This window comes from Struthio camelus, chromosome 1 (genome assembly GCF_040807025.1).
Source record: "Struthio camelus isolate bStrCam1 chromosome 1, bStrCam1.hap1, whole genome shotgun sequence".
Lineage (NCBI taxonomy): Eukaryota > Metazoa > Chordata > Aves > Struthioniformes > Struthionidae > Struthio > Struthio camelus.
In genome coordinates this window covers 122206556-122226522 of record NC_090942.1, presented here as the reverse complement: position 1 = coordinate 122226522, position 19967 = coordinate 122206556, and the positions used below count along the sequence as shown (strand labels likewise).

The 19967-nt window shown below is 36.0% G+C and overlaps 1 protein-coding gene across 3 annotated transcripts in view; it reads left to right on the top strand.

Annotated features, from left to right (window-relative positions):
* The window catches only part of HLCS (holocarboxylase synthetase), a 138509-nt gene that overhangs the window by 28698 nt on the left and 89844 nt on the right, over positions 1-19967 (top strand). The gene's annotated exons all lie outside the window — the stretch shown is intronic.

The window sequence follows — 19967 nt, the reverse complement described above, 5'->3', positions numbered from 1 at the left end:
AAGCTGGAAGCAACTGTGACTTTTTTACAGCTTCTTTAGTAAGGAAAAAAAATCTTACCACTAGGGGACACTTCTGAGCTGGATTTGGAGAACACTTAGTTAAACCAAAAATACGGAGGGGATGGGAAACAACACTTTATGCAGTTTGTTGTATATAGATTTGCATTAAAATATCTTTGCAGATTTGCAATGACTGGCCTGTATAGCATTTCCTCAGTTTTAAAACTTCATCTTACACTTCACAAGAATGAAAGGTATGTAGTGTCAGAATATAGTAAAACATTTTCAATTAAGAAACCTTAATGGGGGAAGAGGCATCTCCAAATGCAGAGCAATACCAGGTGGTTGCTTTCTAGAGCTATCTTTTGCTTTTCTGTTGTTTACCTTCAGCAAATACTTATATATTGAAAAAGAATGTGGCAAACATTTATTTTGCATTTTCTCTAGTTAAAAATATGTTTTTTCCTTCCTAAATGATAGATAGTAACAAGCGTGCTGTTGATGTTGAGCAAGAGTGGGTCACGTTTGTAGGTAATAATAGTAAATAACATCTATTACAGTTTATAAACAACTTTTTAACTACATATTGATTTAGTAAATATTTTAATGATAGTTTGGAAAAAGCACAGGGCTTTGGGGAATGAAAGAAAATATCGTGTTTATAGCAATAACCATAAAAAGGTTCTTCATGCTGCTGTGAGAACTACAAGTTAATGCCTTTTGTACTGAGTAGCATTTAATCTTATTGCAGAGTTAGCTCTGATACGAAATTATTACATGCTGGCAGCTGAACAAGTACAGTTCACTGAAGTCCATTCTATCATGTTTCAAGGCTTGCCTCAAGTCTGTGTGTGTGATACTTCAACCAGTTTCTTCGGTAGGCATGCACTTTCTGTACCATGTAGAATGGAAAATACTAGAGTTTCAGTATGGCTGAAGTAATGTATATTTAAAAGATTCATGAGCTTAATGTTCATGTTTTGTGCTGATTTCTTGCTCCTTGAATAGAGAGGGTAGCATCGTGGCTGCATGCTCTTATTGAGCGTAGGTCCCTCAGATAATGTTAGGATATTACAAGCCAGTGTGGTCGGCTGAGTTTTCTTGGTTTCAGTTTATTTGCAGTGAGAATCTAAATAATAAAAGCTGAAATCCATAGTGGCAGTGTATCTGAATTCACGTTGGCTCTATCTCGTGCAGGCGCACGTTCCAACCTAATGTGAAGGCTGTAATTAAAATGACTAGTCTAGGGTTTTGTTTCAGCACTCAAAAAGCGTAACCGATAAACCTTCTAGAGCCTGAGTTTAGGGTAGTGCCTTTAAGCAGGTGGGTGATTTTAGATAGCAGGATTCCATAACTTGTGACCAAACACTCTGAAGATCCATGGCAATTTAGCATTGATTCGTTTACTATGACCTCACTGGTAAAGATCTGACAAAAGTGGAGTATTTCCAAACTTAAACTTAAGATTCCCTCACTGTCAGTGGGGCCTGTAGCTAATTTGTGTAAGGGAGACTGGGAAAATGAGAACAGGCTTGGCATCAGCTGGAATCCTGTGAGATGCTATCGTGTTACCATTGCTCAGAAATGACGATACAGTTCCACAAAGAGAAATCATTATACTGGTTACCTAACAATTTAATTACTGCTTATTTTATCTCTTTATTTTAAAACAACTTATGGCTAGGCTTCGAACAAAGTAAGATTATATATTTTAATTAAAGGGGGGAAATTGAATAAAAATGTATAAGCAACAGAAAACAAAAGTCTATCCTTAGATATTGCTCTGCAAAAAAGACAAGCTGCAAACTTTACCTGTGTGCTAAAGGGTACACTTAACACACAGAGGGCTTCTGAATATTTCTTCGACTCTTACCCATTCTTTGGCAATTTAGCTACACAATAATATTGTTGATACTCTATGAAGAAGTTCATTAACCTCAGGGAAAAGTCATCCACAGGTCAAAGCTTTTTATTTAGATTTATCAAGCTGAATTTATTCTGGAAAATTATGATGGAGTTAATTAGAAGTATATTGAGTTAGACATTTCCAGTATTTTCAGAGAATGGCTTGTGACACACACGTTTGAAGGGGAGAAGACAAAGCCTGCAAAAAAATATCACGTATGGCTTGTGTCAGTAGCTGATAGGAAGAGATTGACTTACGGATTCTGTTGTATTTATCTTTTGACAGTACGTTTTAAGAAATGACCTGAGTTTTCTGACATACTGAGGAAATCCTAAAATTCCAGGTGCATTGGAAATGGATTTTGGCATATGATTATCTGGCTGCCATTATGTAGTTTAGTGAGAAGCTGATTAAAGAACAGGTGTTAGATTCAGTCAGATACTTGAAAGCTTGCTGTAGTTTCTGCTACAACTTTTATGTAAAAGTTTTTTGTTTTTTTAAATCTGAGTTTTAGTCAGTCTTTACAAGAAGTGGAATGTGTTCCAATTTAGCAAATCACTATACTCAATTATTTGACCGTTATAGTCACGAATTATAATAATGGCCCTTGATGAAGCAATTATACACGTGTCCTGAATTTTTTGAGGAAAGCCTTGCTTCAATAAGTCTTATTAGATTTATAAAATAACAAATAGCTTTGTTATTTTCATGATGTGTCTTATCTTCCTCCAGTAACGATATCCTCTGTGAAAGTGCCTGTATAGCTAAGTCCCTCAGGGCATTCTCTACTCCTACAAGTCAGGTTATGCAGACCTGTGCTTTAGAGATTGACACAATTTAAATTAAGAACTTCAACCAGTCACTCTTTTATCTGTGCCAACGTTTCCTTGTACACCAGAGGGTTTACAATGGTGAGGAAGATCTGTAACATTAAGTTAACTGTGACACTAAGTCTGTAGATGAACAAGTCTACGTTATTTTATTAGCCACATTGGCAACGTCAGCCTTCAGAAATCGAAGTCAAGTTTTCCTTCTTTAACACAAATTTATTAAGGAAGGGGTGTAATAGAAAAGAGAAAGGACACAGGTCTAGAGATAAAGATAGGGCCTGGAGAAGAACAACTCCAGTCCTGAGAAAAGTAAATGGGAGTTGTTCTTCTACTGTGTAGCTTGGAGCATGCTCCTTGACTGATGAGGATAAGTTTTTTTTGAGAGAGAAAACCTTAGGAAGAAGTGGTAGTTGATCCAGTTTGATACTGGATGAAAGAGAAGAGAAACGCTGTGTGGGAGGAGGAGAGAGGGGAACGGGGGCAACAGCTGAAGAGGCAGAGGTAAGGAACAAAAGACTTGACCATGTAGAAAACAACTTGTATTACTGCATTTTTTAGCGATCCCCGCAGCTGCTAGTTGTTATAATGCATGTCTAGAAATTATTAGCTCTAAAATCTGTGTTACTCAGACTGATCATTTCACTAGGATGTAAGATATGGGACAACTCTTGATTTTACAGCTTGTTTTACAGAGAATCGTTTTCCTTACCTATTGTGTATTGTTTCTCAAGTGTATGGTAAATCATATGGTTGAACTTGCTTATAAAATAGTACTTGAAATATGTGTTAAAACATTTCAAAACATCCTTAACTAGTAAAAATGACACAATAGATAATTAAAACAATTTTTTAATTTAAAGCCGAAGCTTAAGAGAATTAATATTTAGGAGGTTTCTGCAGTTTGTCCCTCTATTTTAAGACATGTATCTTTACTGTGATTCAAGTGTAGCGGTCGTAATAAATGTACAATTTTGGACATGGTGGGAGCTAAGATTTGAAGACAGAAAATTAGATATTTTTCTGACTTAAGATTCTAGAAATGGGTAGTTGGACTGCTGAATCTCATAGTATAAATATTACTTGGATAAACAATCCACATCTAGCTTTTCATTGAGCTTCTCACCCTTCAATGCAGACTTTCTGAAAAGTAAATACCATGTTTTAACTTCAGAGAAAGAATCTAAATAAAGATATGGCAATTTATTTGCTGAAATCCAAATATGAACACAGATGTTGGGATATAACGTATATCACTGTTGCTATCTTTCCTTTTTTCTGTTTTGTCACGAAATTTTTAGGTATTACACTTATAATAATTTGTTGCCGTTTCTTTGTAAATTACTATTCAATTGATGCAGTAGGTCATAACTTCAGCAGAAAAGATTAGATTATTCTCATTATAAAAATTGTCTTATGAAAAAGTTATTTGAAAGGAAGAGCAATATCCAGTCACTGAAAACATATAGCCGTTTCCTCCCTTAATTCATCTGTAAAGAACTGTAACTAGACGTTCTCCACCGAATATACAAATCCAAGTTTTAATAATTGAAAAACATCTTAAGATCCTTGTAGTTGTAAAATAGAAGTGGTTTGTGGGAATATATCTCAGCATTTCCGTGTAGTCAGAATTGACAAAATGAATTCTGGGAGATATTTCTGAAAATCTTTTGATGGATAAGGGAAAATAATCAAGTTTTGTTGCATAATCTTTGATATTTAAATCAAAAATTACATGCGGCATATTTTGACTGTATAATTCATATAATGAAATAAGCAATTATCCATGCGTTTTTCTGGTCTGGAAGATGTACTTTTTTTCCTTCCAAAATGGGAGCGTTAGTGTCATGGTTCGTTTATACGCTACAGCTACCTGACAGGAACAGCAGCTGTAGAGGTAGAAGTTACCAAATAAGTCTCCTATTTTTTGGGTGCGTTTTGTATATTGATGATATCAGTATCATTTTTTAGCTGCTGAAGCAGAAAATACACTAGCTGAAAGCAAATGCTCATTCTTGTTTTTCATTTATTATAGTGAAAGAGGTAATTTTCCAAAATTAACATAAGCAGTATCAGCTGCAAATTATCGTAACTGTTCAAGCTGCATGTCTGAATTCCTGAGTTTTTGTTAGGAATACCTGAAAGAATTTAAAGTTATACTGTTGTCTTTGGCATATTCCAGCAGTTACTTTCAAGGAGAATATTTGGTATCAGAAATGTTTTGCACTCGATTCAAAGGATGATTTGTCTTTCACGGAAAAATAATCTATTGGAAGCATATGCCTCATCTTTGGCTCAAAAATCCTTGTGGTGTAGACTTCTAGAAGAGGAGATAATTACTCTATGCTTGCTATAGTCTTCTCTTGTAGGTGTCTGCTACCGACTGCTGTTGGGGGCAAGGTACAGATCTAAAGGGAGCGTTATCTTGATGTGGCTGCTGCTTTGTCCTTGCAATGCTCATAATCTTTGAGCATCACTGCCGTTTGACAAGAGCTGCCCCTTTTTGCTCTCTTTTTGTTTTTTTTATTTGAAAGGGAGGTTAATCTGCTCTTGTGATCATGGGAAGCTTTTTTCTACCTATTTTAGCCATAGGCAATTTCTGGGAAGCAGTGCTGTTTCATTTAGTATTGCAATCAAATGACCTGCATGACTAGCTAGCAGTGATTAAGTGTATGCTTTTATCTCTGCAGCCACCACCTTATTTCGGAGTTAGGAGTGAACATTAAGTTTCTCTAAGTATTTTCTCTTAAGTTTTCTTCTATCCTAGGATTTTTGATGATCCACTCTGTCTAATGATGCTCTCCGCTTGACTTGCTGTCGTGTTTCAAAGGTATACTCTGCACTACATTCTCTGATCTTTGCAATAGGCTGTGTTAGTGCCTGTACGCAGCAAGCGTTTACTGGTTACGTCGCTTTGAACGAGTCTTTTAGAAGGGTGGGGTTTTTTCATTTTCTTTTTTTTTTTTTCTCCTTGGAGGCATTTCCTTACCTGCATTAATATCATGTTTTAATGAGAAAAGTCTCAAACATGAATCCATATTCATGTCTTATTTCAAGTGTACAATTCAGTGGAGTCTTAAGACAATACACAAAAAAATTTCTGAGCGTTGTGATCAGCTTTCATTAAATGAGGTCTCTTTAGGCTGCATTTTGCATGAAATGTTATCAGTTGCGTTGCTGAATGTTGCTCAGCAAAATCTTATTTGACAGAGTCAGTCTTCCCCATACTCTTTTGGTAAGTGGTGGAAAAACTATTTCTAAGCACACAGAAAGGTGGTTATCCTTAGAGACAAATCAGGATCAAAAGAAGCACATGTGTATCAACATGAAGAATGTGGTGTTGTCGTAAATGCTTCTGACTGCCTATATTTGCTTCCATTGACCATTTCTTATATATTAGCTGTCTTTCCCGTTTCTCCTTGTTTGCTTCTTCAGGAGTACTATATTTCCTCAAGTCATTCCTAAAAGACTTTCAGCCATGAATTTTGACCTCTACTACATCATCTGCAGTACTATAAATTTTGTATACCAGTTTAGCCTTCTGGAGTAGAAGCTGATGACTATCAGCTAGATAGGAGCCGACTGAGGGGAACTCGGCCCTGGAGCAGCTAGTGAAAGACTTCTCTAGATCAAGGAACTTCCTTATTCCTGTGGCGGACTAAATCTGATGTAAGTCCGCCTTTAAATGACAAATCAAACTTTGGATTTTTCCCCCACTTTCCCCTGTTAATGGCAGAAATGCTTTCAAATGGCTGCTCTCTGAGGAGTTTGGCTCTGAAGTTAGTTCCTGAAGCTGCAGGTATATTGAGAACTGTGTAGTTAAGTGAAGGTGCAGTGTATACTTTGCTTACTATCTTGTTATTTTTCCTCTGAGGAAAAAAAGTTGCCTCTTGTATTCTGAACAAGATTTCAATCCCAACAGAAGAAAGTAAATTTAAAGTCTACAAGAGGACTAAAAAAGGAAGAGAACGACGCTTCATGTGTTAGATAACGGGCAGCTAGGATGTCTGTACAAGTAGCGTGCGTCATTCACTTCAGTAGCTTAGTGTTACGGTACATGGATGTGAATAGTGTATTTTTCCCCTTGTGTCTTGTAAGAAAAAATGCATCAATTTGCGATAAGATGAATAATACTGAAATTTCCTTCTGAGTTCTTGAGTTGCTATCTGCATTTTATATTGCTGTATTAGTGTACGGTATTTTTTCTCAGCATAAAGCTTAACTCTTTTGCTAGGTTGTGCTTCATTAAAAGCATTGAGTTACTATTTCTTAAATAATGTCATCCTTCCATGCTAATTTTTCTTTTTTTCGTAGGATTCTAGATTAGCAAGGAGATCTTACTGACTTTCACAGCAAATAATTGTTGTCTTATCCTGTGAAAGTCAGTAATTGTGTCTTAATGTTGGTTTTCTACCTATAGAGTATGTATATTATCAAAATACCAAGCATGTTCTTACCATTATAGCATATATCTCCCAGGAAGTTATTTCTTTCTAGAAAACTTTTTAGCTTGCTCACTTATTTATTTTTATAAACCTGAAAAGGTTTTAGAAAGAGTTGTCTAATATATGATACGTGTTGAACATTAGTTTTAGGGATGTAATTGTAATCTTTGAGTTGTGTTACATGTGAAAACGTATTGTGGTCTCACCCTAATATTTCGTAGACGCTTGCCTAGCTCAGTAAAAAACCTGCCGTTTGACAGAATTGGGAGTTGCTGCTCAGAAGAGGCAAAAACTAGGTACAGCAGAAATTTTGTACTTCAGGGTTGATACACGTTTGCAGTGCTGTGAAGAGAATCTTTGGCTCCTGTGTTACTATTTCATATTCATGAACACTAAATTCACTCACATTTTATATATATAAACCCGCTGAAAGGCAAAACAAACCTGATGGAAAACCTTAAACTAAGAGCTGTTATTATCAGTGCTAAGGAAAAATATTTTCTTAGGTTTTATTTACTTAACTCATTCTACTACTAAATCCAAGTTTTTCAACAAACAATTTTATCCTCAGTTTAAAAAAAAAAAATCATGTTTTGCTACCAAATAAAAATACCATTATGTGATAGCTTTTTGACAGAGCCAGTTTTACCAGTTGAATATATTGCATCTAATTTATTGCCCTATTAGCTGAGAACAAAATTCTTCTGTATTTTTTCCTAGTCAATACAGAATACTTTTGAGAGCAACTTAAAATAAATGTATACAGCATTTATAGTTAGAATCGTATCTTAATTTATTTTTGCAAACATGGCTTTTATCTTTTAACTGTAATAGGCATAATGTTCAATTTTTGCAGCAAAACTGGAATGACTTTTCCATTTTGTCTGGTTTCTCTCTACTTACTTTTAGCGTGGTTGCGCATATGCTCAATTTACTGTAAGCTTTTCTTCAAAAGTAACAAGATTTTTGTTATGAAGTAGGTGTCATGAAGAATTAAATACTCAAAATGTAATTTATTACACCTTTTTCTGGTAGGATAGATCAACACTTCCCACTCGGTCTGATTCATGAAGCCTTTCATTGCAGCACTTGTTTTTTGTGAAGTGTTCTGTGGTGATGTTATGTCAGAGGTAGACCTTGCTTGTTCTGACCGTTCCTTTACTCTCGGTCAGCTCTACTGTCAGTTGGAGCAGAGCTTATTAGTGTGTTATGTTATGATACCACTTTAAATTGCATAGATGGGTTATATACTGCTCGATTCCTGAGATGAAGAGCTGCAAATGACAAAATAAATTTTGTCATGTAATTTTTAATGTCCTTTAAAATGATCTTTAAATTGAAACTTAATATTATGAGCACTAATAAATTATGCTAAATATAACAAAAGTTATTTTGATGCATACATTCTGTTCCTCGCTTTATGTTCATGTACTTAAATATAAATATGCATATGCTTAAATACCTGTACATATTTATCAAGTATATGAATATTTATATTTAAGTACATGAACATGGAGGAACTTAAGTACGTGAATTTATTTTTATACTTAAATATAAATATTTACACCTTTTTTATTCTTGTGTCATCTCTATGTTCATGTACTTAAATGTAGTCCAAAGATAGCAATACAATTATAACTTAAGTGCCCTTCATTTAAAACACGATTAAGTCCAGTCCTCTAGTGATTTTTATGCCAGAGCTGTGAATTCCAGAAGAGAAGTTTTACTGACATCTGAGTGTGCGCTATTGCACTTGATAATTTTCATGTAAAATATGAAACTGGCTTGTTAAGGGCTTGACAAAGGATTTAATACCCATGCGTTCAGTATGCTATCTTATGCTACTACCTGTATCATAAAACTTGCCCCCCTTCCCTTTTGGGGGAGGTGGGAGGGGGTGAAACTGGTACTGAGCCTAAACCTGTTTTTCAAATTTCATAGGTAACACATTGTTGCATTTGCGATGTAGAGAATTTTTTATTTTTGGTTCATGAATGGTGAGATAACTTCTTATTCAGTGTTAATACAATATTTTTAAAACTTTTCTTAAAAGCTATTTTTACCATAAAATATAGATTGCATTTTAAGCTGAATAACTCTTGTTTTCATTAGTAACCTTGTACAAGACTCAAAATCGGCACAAGCCAGAGTAAATCAGTGCAGCATTGTAAAATATTGCTTCATCAAATTAAGGAGTTTTTGTTTAAATAGACTTTTGCCCTTTCAGAATGGAGCATGGTTCTCTTTCATATGTAATGTGCTATTTTTTAATGCATGGATAGCTTTTTTTTTTTTTTTTTGGTTAAGGTATGCTTTCAGTTCTGGATGACGTTTAGCCTTTGACCCAGCCACTTTCTTACAATAAACAGTTTGTTGATGAGAGCAGCTGCTGGGCAGATTGCTTCCAGACTGCTGTTCTGTTGCAGCTGAGTGAGGACAAGCAAAAGCTGCGATGCACCTTACAGTGCTGCTCTGCTGTCCTTGCACCTCTGCCAAGTTCCTCTTTTTGTTGAGGATTGCACAGCGGCCTGCTGTCGGGACCGCTGGCCTGCAGCTTCAAAGGCCGTTACACCAAGAGGGACCATGCATGCTAGTAGTTTGATAGCAAAACTGACATATCGAAGCAAACGTTTTCTGCTTCAGATGATACATATTCGCATACTTTTTGTACCTCTAATAAACTGTTGCGTACTTTCTCAAATTTTAGATGCTTTGGGAGAGATATAGCAATAAAGACAAAATGCGATTGCTTTGTGTCTTGTATTTGTTTTGCATGCACGGATGGCAGTATGTGCCTTCTAGCAACCTAATGCGTAGGAGTAACACTGTGTTTAAAAACAACAGAAGGGTACCTATGTAGAAAACTCTCGATATGAAGAACACTTTTCCTTTTCATTGCCGGCTGGTTTCTTACTGTCTTCCTTTTTAACCTTACTGACAGCTTTCTTTTTTGTCAACGTATCAGGAAGATACCATCTGCTATGTTTTTTCATTAGTCAGTAGCTTCTGGCCTAGGCACTGCAAACTGCTTTTAGAATGAGCTGCTGCACATGAGTAAATTAATTTTTTGCCTACATGCAGGGTGTTGTGTGGTTTTGTTTTGTTTTTAAAGCTAAACTTAGTTTCGGATACAGACATACATACGTGTTTATGTGCAGTTGCTGAACATGCAGAGTAAGACTGGGTCCAAGTCCTAAGATACTAATTCTTCAAAGGAATGTAACTGAGATAAAAGATAAGATTTTTCTCACAAATCTTGCACAAGTCTAATAAAAGTAATTTAGAAAGAATTTTAACAAACTAATTTTGTTTTCTGGACGCTGCATTCTCCAGGTCACTTGGCAAAAGGGCCTGCCTCCAAATGTGACTGTTTCAGCTTCCTCGGCTCCTGCGATGACACATTGGATAACTGTTACTGTAATGTAACTTTAAAAAAAAAAAAAATACATTGAGGTGTGGAGACAAAAATAAGAAACAGTCTCTGGAATGATTCCTTAAAAATAGTTATCTTTTTTTCTGCCTCTTTTGAGAAAGTATATAACAGACTAAAGTAACTACCCAAACCACTGGAGGTCCCTAGAAATCCAGTTGGTTGTGAATTACAAAGTTGCCATACCCTGCCCTCTTTCTAAGTGCCCTTCCAAATTTGTTGTAAAAAGTAAAAGATAGCTTACAGGATCAACTCATATTTTGCTAAGTGTCTGGATTGAGGAAGTGTAAACGGATTATTAATAAACTGAAAGAAGTTTCCCAGTTCTGTAGTATCCTGAGAATGCATAGCAAATCAGCCAGTGATCCACAGGCATTCACGCAAACATGCACTGAAGATGCACCTTAGTTGTGCTATAATAAAATCTTCATGAAGTTTTTGGGGGGATAGGAAAAGGAGGGTGTGGAGAAATGGGAACTTCTTTTCTTAGGAAAATTTTTGTAATATAAACTAAAATACAGAATCATGAAAATACTAGCACTCTGCCTGCTGGGTCTACAGAAGCCTAGATTAGTAACTGCACCTAAAATACATCTTCCTATTTAAAAATAACAACAACAACAAAGCAAAGCAAGTGAAATGGTATAAGTAATCTGAGGCTGGATTAAAATCACCCAGTCAAGGTTTTAGTGGAGGGAGACTCTGTAGCTTGTTGTCTTCCTGTTTTCCTTGATCAAGAACTGAATTTTGAAATGAATCATAGGTAGTCTTTTAGAAGAAATGCATTTTTATATATGGTTTCTGAAAATGAATTCAAGTGAACAATTTACATATTTCAAATCAGATTTAGAATGTTTTCATGTTGTAATAGACTTTTTGTTTTGCTGTTCTGTTTTTTTTTTTTTTTTTAAAAAGTTTCCATTGTTGCAAAAGTCCATGTGGAATCTTATACTTACCTACATGTAAAAGGCTGACTGCTCAGGACTCCAAGCTTTGACATATAGTTTGGTTGCATTTATTGCATATTAATGACATCTAAACATTACTGAAATAATGATTATCACTATAATGAAATCTCTTTCATTTCACTGTAATGAAATCTCATAAAGTGATTTTCTGGTTAGAGACAGACATTGACTTTGGCACACAAACACAAATAACAGATCTCTACAGCCTTCCTATGTCCCGTTGAATGAGTAGGAGATGGCTACTGCAATTTGATTGCCAGTACTGTTTTCCTTGGGGGAAAAAAGGTAACTTTTCTCCTCTCTTTGCAAGCATTTCCGTAGAACAGTGGAGGAGATGACAGCAGGCCTATTCTTCAGTTCCTCTGTATTTATAGTGTTTAATCGAGGCTGTGCTCACCAGGAGTTCATCTTTTCCTTTACTCATCTGATCCATCAGAAAGTTACTTTTCTCTCTTTTCACTCTTTTCATAAAGAGAGAGATGTTGTACTGGGTATTCCCAGTTTGTAAATGAAGTAATGCCTTTTAAAGAGTGGTTGTGGTACTAATAAATAGTTATAAAACGTTAGAAAACTTCAGTAGAAGGTAACATTATATATATACACACTAGGGTATGGAAACAATAAGGATAGTGTAACTTCATGTTCTTTCTGCTACGCTTGTGTGTGGGTGTATGTGTGTATATATATATATATATACATACACACACAGAGTAAGCTTTTTGGTGCTATTCATTATGTATTTTAGCATTTTTCTATGTAGACTAAGTATGAGCATAGTTTTAAACTGGGTTTATGGTTGTGCTGTGAAACAGTCATCCTCTTCAGATCTCAAAATATGCCATTATTACAGGAAGTAAAAACATAGACAGCATCAGAAGAGCATTTTGTGTGCCTCATTAGTCAGAAAGGTGTGCCAAAACCTTGCCCTCTTGTGCTAATAGCTAACTTTTCCTGCTGCTGGCCTCCTAAGATGCTAGCGTTCTGGGCCGGAGTTGCCACTGTAGGTGTGTTTTTTGCTGGCGCCAGCCTACCGCTTACTACCACGTTGGACTTCAGTTTGTTTCTATTGGATTCAAGGGATGCTATGGGAGCTCTCCAGTGGCTAATTTAACACCTTTAAAACTGGATGGCTGTTAAGCAAAGCTGTGTAATGCAAGGAGGGTATATTTTCTATGTATATTTATATATGTGTGCATTTTTGCATTTCAAAATTGAAATCAGATTCGAAATGCTGTGCACTCTTTATTATTTATTCTTTTCTATCAGTACTGTTATAGACAAATTCACGTAATATGTATTTATTCAAGGTCATACCTGAACCAAATACTTCATACGTGAAAACAGCCGATTCAGAAAAACAGTAGGTTAATCATGTGAAGGTGTGATGTGTGTAAAAAGGGATATGCTCAAAATGGGCTATCCATGTCCTCTTCTAAAGGACCAGTACTTTATCCGTGTGTGATTTTTACTTGTTTACAGTTAATATATGGTTATATGTTTTGCTGCAAAGTCAATAGATATCTCAAAAATCTAGACGTGTATTTTCTGCAAGACTCTTTTATATAATGTTTGTACAGGCTGACTTAAGGTTGTTAAACTAGTTGTTGAAGTGTTCCCCTATCATTCCTGGAACCCAGTATAAGCCTACAGGAGAGAGGGTGAGACAAGAAAATGTCATATTGTTTAGATTAAATTCTGCAATATGATTTAGATTAAATTCTCCTCCTAACTCAGAATTTACCAACTTGAGAAAAATGATCCTGTTCTTGCATCTTCCCTCTTGTCTTTTTTTTCTAGAAGCCTCTCCATTTTTTCACGTATCCTGAATGCCTTCCTCTCGGCTCAGAGGTACCTGGGAATCTAAGAAGTGCTAGCTTAGAGGTGTTCTTGCTTTCTCTGCTGCATTCTTTAGTAAATAGTGAAGTTCTGAGATTCAGGCCTGCAGCACACGTGCAATGCTGCGGAGGCAGCCAAGCGTTAGCTCTGAGGGATCAAGTTGGGAGGAAGGCAGGCATATAGATGACCGCTGTTGCAGTCCTTTCTCTTGTTCAGGCTAATTAACTCCGTTGAGAGCCTGGGAAGGACAGCTAGTGCGAATAAATTGCCAATTCAGGTAGCTCCACCTGGCGTTGCATTGTGCTGTGTAGTCAGTCTTTAGTGCTCCCGTTGGAAAGCTTTGAAATAGGCTATTCCTTGGGGTTTTAGATGTGCTGTTTTGGATCACGATGGCATAGATACTCCTTGTTCCGAGTTAGTAGTCTTGGATCCCATCTCTGTTGGGAAGTTTCTATTCTTGGAAAATTGTTACTGACTCACAGGGGTTTATAGGCTTGATTGTGCATGGGCACTGAGTGTTTTGGTGTGTTTGTTCAGATTTTGGCTTTTTATGTTGTTCTTTGTTCTTGATTTTTGTTTCAGTTAAGAGTACGTCTGCAACAACCGGCATGTAGACTCGCAGGTATACTGGTGCTAGATTTAAGCTAGCTAGCTTGGGCACAGCATGAGGCAGAGCCGTGGTAGTTTGGGCTGTATCGGGGTCACTGAACACTCTTGGAGTGGCTGTTGCGCCCTGTGGAGTTCTGCGCTGCGGTGACTGCGCGATTAGCGGCGACTCAGCCAGCTTGCTGGTTTAAACCAAGCTTGAGTACGTCTGGAAAAGCTCATAGTCATCCTAGTGACTCTGTACCCATAGTTATACCCGTAGTTAACCAATTCCTGAGAAACAGAGAATAATATTAGCCCGGTAGGTTATTCCCATTATAATTGAAATTCTTTCTTTTCTGAATAAACTGGCCTAAGCTTATTCAGAAAGATTCTGGATGTTAAGGATGAATTTATATAAAAGAAGAGAATTATACAAAACCAGTTACCTGTTTTCACTTTCGGGTGCTGTCTGTTACGGGGTTATGCTGGTATGTTGGTACTTTTTGTTTTGCAGCTTTTTTTTTAATGTTTTTAATGCTTTTCCTTGGAAGAGCAGTTGTTTTCACTGTGGTTCGGTTTAAAAATAGTTACTTTGAGCAAATAAGGAAACTCACTGTTTTTCATTGGATTCCTTAAGAACAGGAATATCTTTGGCTGTTATTTAACAAATGAACTCAGTGAATGTATCTTTTCAAAGTTTACAAATAAAAGTTTTCCTCTTGATGTTGTTGTTTATCCTTATATAGTTACTGAACTGTAAAATTTTGCCTGTAGTGCAACAAAATCTAATTATTTGCAAAAAAAGCAAGTGTATAAGAGGGATGTAAAATGGAGTACTTTCTGAAATCTGTATAATCTAGGCATGTTATTTACATGTGTTTTAAGATCAACATCTAAGACTGATAAGTACAGTGAAGCAAAAGTAGAGACAGTTTGTTGGAAATAATTACTTTAATGAAAAGGAAGGGGAAAAATTGTTAAGTAAAAATGGTGACTTACTAGTGTGATATCTCCTAGGTATATGTTCACAAAACGTATAGCTACTTGGCCTCACTTACTCAAAAAGCAATAGCTAAAAATAGGTGATTACATTATAGTCACGTTATTGAATCACCAGGTAGAGCATCAGTAGTTACATTTGTTTTATTTTTCTCCCAGGAAAGTAGAGAGCTTACTAACATATAGTATTTGTTCATTTTACGGCCTTATATTTTTAGTTTTTATTTAGTTTCACCTTCAAGTTTCTAATAGAAACCAAATGTATTTAAGCTGTGACTGAAATTTTGTCTCAACAAAGAATTCCATTGATACAGAATTTAACATCTATCGTCAAAGAGTTCAGTAGAAAAGAGCAGCTCCCAAACATGCCTGAGGAGAGAGATGTATGTGTCTATATGTGTATGTGAACATATATATATAAATTAAAATAAATAAAAATAATATACAGAAAATATATCAAAATAAAATACTGGAATTTGGGATTATTTTTAACCATTGTAACTGAAAGTTTGTGCTTTGTGCATAAGTGTCATTGGTTGATAGAGGCCAGGAGCAAATAAAATCATCCCCACCAGGAGCTATAATTTTCTGTTATTTTACACTACAGCAGAGAAAGGTTCATATGCAGCTGGTTTTTTGTCTCTTCTGTCTGCCCGTTTTCCCCTTTTTGTTCAATCTCAACTGCTAAATAAGCATTAGGAAAAAGTGAAACTAATAATTACAAAAATTAAAAAAAAATTTGAACAGCAAAAGCGAACTTGTTATGCAACGGTTGCTTTCACATACCTGACCAAATGCTTAAAGTCACAGAAAACGGATGTTAAATCGTTAAAACACGTAGCTTTTACTCTTCCTGCTTCACCTTACAACTGCTGTTACAACTTTAATTCAGCAACTTGTGATAACAGGCCTCGAACCCCTGGTATAAGGGCCCCTGATAAAGCTTGATGCTGATCGGTGGAGGAACTGAGGGTAGATAGCGTTCAGTACCAGAGCTCATTAATTCTCTGAATTTTTTGAATTAACGTCCACTCTGTTTCCTTAACCACTTCACAACTACTTCTCAGTTAGTGACGCGTTTCACTTTGACAATCAAAACTGCTTGTTGAGGGGTTTGTCCCTCTATACTGGATCATTTAGCCTGTCACCACCTTGAAATTTCGGATCGCTCCGGGCTTCTGTTCTGAGGGATTCCAGGTTGTGCCTTGGAATATTTGGGAAAATTTGTTAGTGAGGAAAAAATGCACAGTTCCTGTTAGCGTAGTTCTTTTCTGATTTTGATCGTTTTTTACAGTGCATAGAAAATATGTTGTGCTTTGTAATTTAAAATACGATTTAAAAAAAATTCCTGTCGTAAATACCGACTTTGTAGTTGATTATTTTAACTGTGAAAAGCTGTTTAGCTTTCTTGTCATAAGATTATCCAGTTGAAATCTCAGATTTTATTCTTCCTTTATGACAGAGCAGAAGGCAGCATCTTTGCTTTTGAGGATGGTGCGTATCAAATGTGGTGTGAAAAATGAACAGTTTTGTAGGAAATTTGTCTTGATTTTTATTCTTCTTGCCTGAGCTGGGGGACTAATGAAGAATACCAATTTTAGAAGATGGTTGTACCTCCCTAAAACATGTGTAGTTATTATATTTACAAGGATCTTCCTGATACTATAGGCAGTGTATTTTTTAGTACGATCGTATGCGTAAGTAGCTGCAGATACCGTTGTCAGTGCCGAAATTTGTAAAAGGAACTGCTTTTTTGATTGCCTACTCATTCGAAGCTCGTTTCCGCCCGTTTTCAGATTTTGATAATGAGCTTGAACTCGATCATGAACCGCAGACAGGGGTGAGCAGTGGCTAGGAGTTCAGGTATTCCCTTACCTGGTGTCTCAGTTGAGTACCTTGCGTGACGTGTGTGCTCTGGTCCCGGGGGCAGGTAAGGCCAGAGAGACCTTGGAAGCAACACCTTGCGTTTGAGTGGCCACCAGAGGTTGCTGCAGAACGGTGCTCGCAGCTGGGGAGAGGTTGGCTTTCCGCCCGCTGCCAGTGAATGGTGTTAGGTTCCCTGCTCTGAATTCAAAGCTGAATCTTGCACTTAGCAGCAAATTGCTCAGTTCTGGTTCTGACCTGATTCTGTTCCTTTGTAATGGGGTTGAAATGAAGGTTAGCCCTGACTTTTTATGTAAGTTTATTTTGTTATATAAAAATGAACCTCTCTGATACGGTGCGTGACTGTGTAATTGTGGGGACAAAAACACATCGGTTCAGCATCCATACTTTTGTACTTTTAATTGTGTAAAGGACATTCTTGTACTAAAAATTACTCTTTCTAGTGAGCATCTGGACAGGACTTGAAAATTTTCTTCCTTTAACAAAAATTAATATTGTAAAAAAATTTTTTCTTCTTAGAAACTTCTCAAAATCAAACGCTATTTTAAATTATGTGTTACCCCTGTTTATATTTCTGATCAACTCAATCAACATATATACATTATGGGAAAAATGGTTTTGCAATTATACACACATAACAAATCTTAAATGGTTTAATATGCGTTAGAAATGAGAAAACGAAATCAGGAAGTAAGCCTAAAGCTAAGGAAAAAAATCACTTGAATGAATATGCTCATATTAAAAGGATAAATGTTGCAAACTGTAGGACATATTTGTAATAATGTAATATTGCACTTCAGTAAATACTTGCTATTTCAGTGCTTTCTGAAAATATGCTGTGGCAAAGGTACAAAGGATTTCTGATGCATAGTATCAAACACCTTCATTGTTTGTTTAGACCTAATAATACTTTAAGCACCTTTTTGGGAGGAGAGGGAGGGATGTTAATGTCTGTTTCTGTAAGCCTGTAAATCCATCCTTATGTGAGTTAAAATTATGTTTTTGTTTTTAGGACTTTGCGTGTTCAGACATTCATGCCAAGTGAATTTCTATTTTCAGAAAGCAATAGGAAATGCACTTTCTGGTTAAGCAGTTTCCGTATGCTCCTTTACAAGAATTAAAGCTATAATTTTTCCAAACATTACCAACAGCAAATAAGTTACTGTGTGAGAAAAACAAGTAGGATTGTACATAAAGAATTTATCAGCAGTCTGTCAAGGCTATGGTACTACTCTTAAGTGAGGATACAAGTGGTTTCTGAAGATCAATTCAAAGAAGTGCTCATAAAACCTTTAATGTCACCTCATCATGTATTGTGCATGTGCCAAAAAGAAAAAGGGAAAAAATATTTAAAGCATATTTTGTCCAAGAAGTTAAATGGAAAGAGTTCAGTTGGAGCTTTAGAAAACTGAGAAATGAGAAGTAATTTTTCTGTAAGTAAAATTTAACTACTGACTGAATCACTCTTAGGTCCTTTTGGGATTTAGAAGCTAGTGCTTGATTGCACTGGGGAAAAAAATATTCCTTTCTCTATGTTATGCTTTCCTACCCAAACTACAGGCCTGCAAACCAATAAGTCTGTTGACATTCAGCATACGAAGAATGTCACAGGGGAAGTAATGTCCATCTGAAACCTGAGAAGATGTAGTTTTTGAAGATGGAAAATCCATAGAAAGGTGTTAGAAACAGAAATACATTTCTCATTCCATATGGATATAACAATGGGATTTGGAAAATTGGAGTAATTCCTTGGATAGAGAGCTATTTATAGGAGGTTAGCTGTTAATTGCAGTTTGTGTGTTTTAATGAATTAGACTGGAGCTCAGGGACATCTTGTTCGAGGGTAAAAGTTAGTCCTAGCTTAGGAACTGACTTAGGAAAACTTCAAAATTGAGGCTCCAAGTTACTGCAGTAATGGAAAGGAGGAGCACATACTGGGTTAGAGTAGGCATTTATATGCAACAGTGTTATGTGAAACTGTGCATCCAAGAGAAGTTGTTTAAATACAAGTCAAGTATCTTCCTCTTAGAAAATTTCGGGGCAAGAATCCTTGATACTTTATTTTCAGTAGAGTATAATACCCAATTTTTGTGGGCTCATATATCTCTTTCAGAATAGCTATTACCCTGAAAAGGAGAGCGTAATGAAGAGGGTCAGATTTAGAATTGTATCCTTGGGTGTCATTTGGGTAGCTGTCTGTGCTCATCTTTTAATATTTTAAAGGAATTCTTTGTCCGTACATTTCAGCATCCTCTTGTGATTCTTGCACTTTTGCCCCCAGAATGTTACATGAGTTTTCTTCTTCCAATTCAAATTTGGTGTGTAAATTATTGATAGCTTTAACCAGTGATTAAGTAACTTTTACTTCTTTTCCTGGTTTACATTCAGTATATTGTTCAATTAGTTTATCTTTTTATACCATTATTTCACTTTTATTTATTTTTACAAATTAGCTCCTCTCTAGTTCAGTCTGGTTCCATTTTCTTTGGAAAAAAATGGAGATACACATGTGAAAAAGACTTTTTTGTCTCTAGGAAAAGAAGGACTCTTCGAAATCTAAGCTCCATACTTGATAGAAAGAAGTCCAAGCCTGTTGAGTTACAGTATTCTGAAGAGATGGGAAACATTTCACATCACGTCTCTCAAAATAGCATTAGATATCTCCAGAAAAAGTTCTGTCAGTATGAAACGGTTGTTTCAGGGTATCACAAGTGATAATGTTACCAGTAATTCATCTCTTTATTTCACATGTAATAAAATTTATTTCTAAATAGCCTAAAATAAAGGGGAGAAAGGTCAAAATTTTGGAGTGTAGATACATAAAATTATGTGTGTACATAATGCCTTTTTAATTCATACTTAAATTTTTTTCTACAGAAATATGTACTAGCTCTGTCATTGGCTGTGGCAACAGAGCAGAGCAGAGCTATAACAGCATTTTATACAGTGATAATAGACTTTTCTTAGGTATGTGCTTTCCTGAGTTATACACTTCTGTCTTAGCTAGCTAATAGCCACTTTTGTCTAAAGTTGAGGTAATGGTAGTGAAGCTTCTGTTAGCTGAAGGTATGAGCCCTTCTTGCA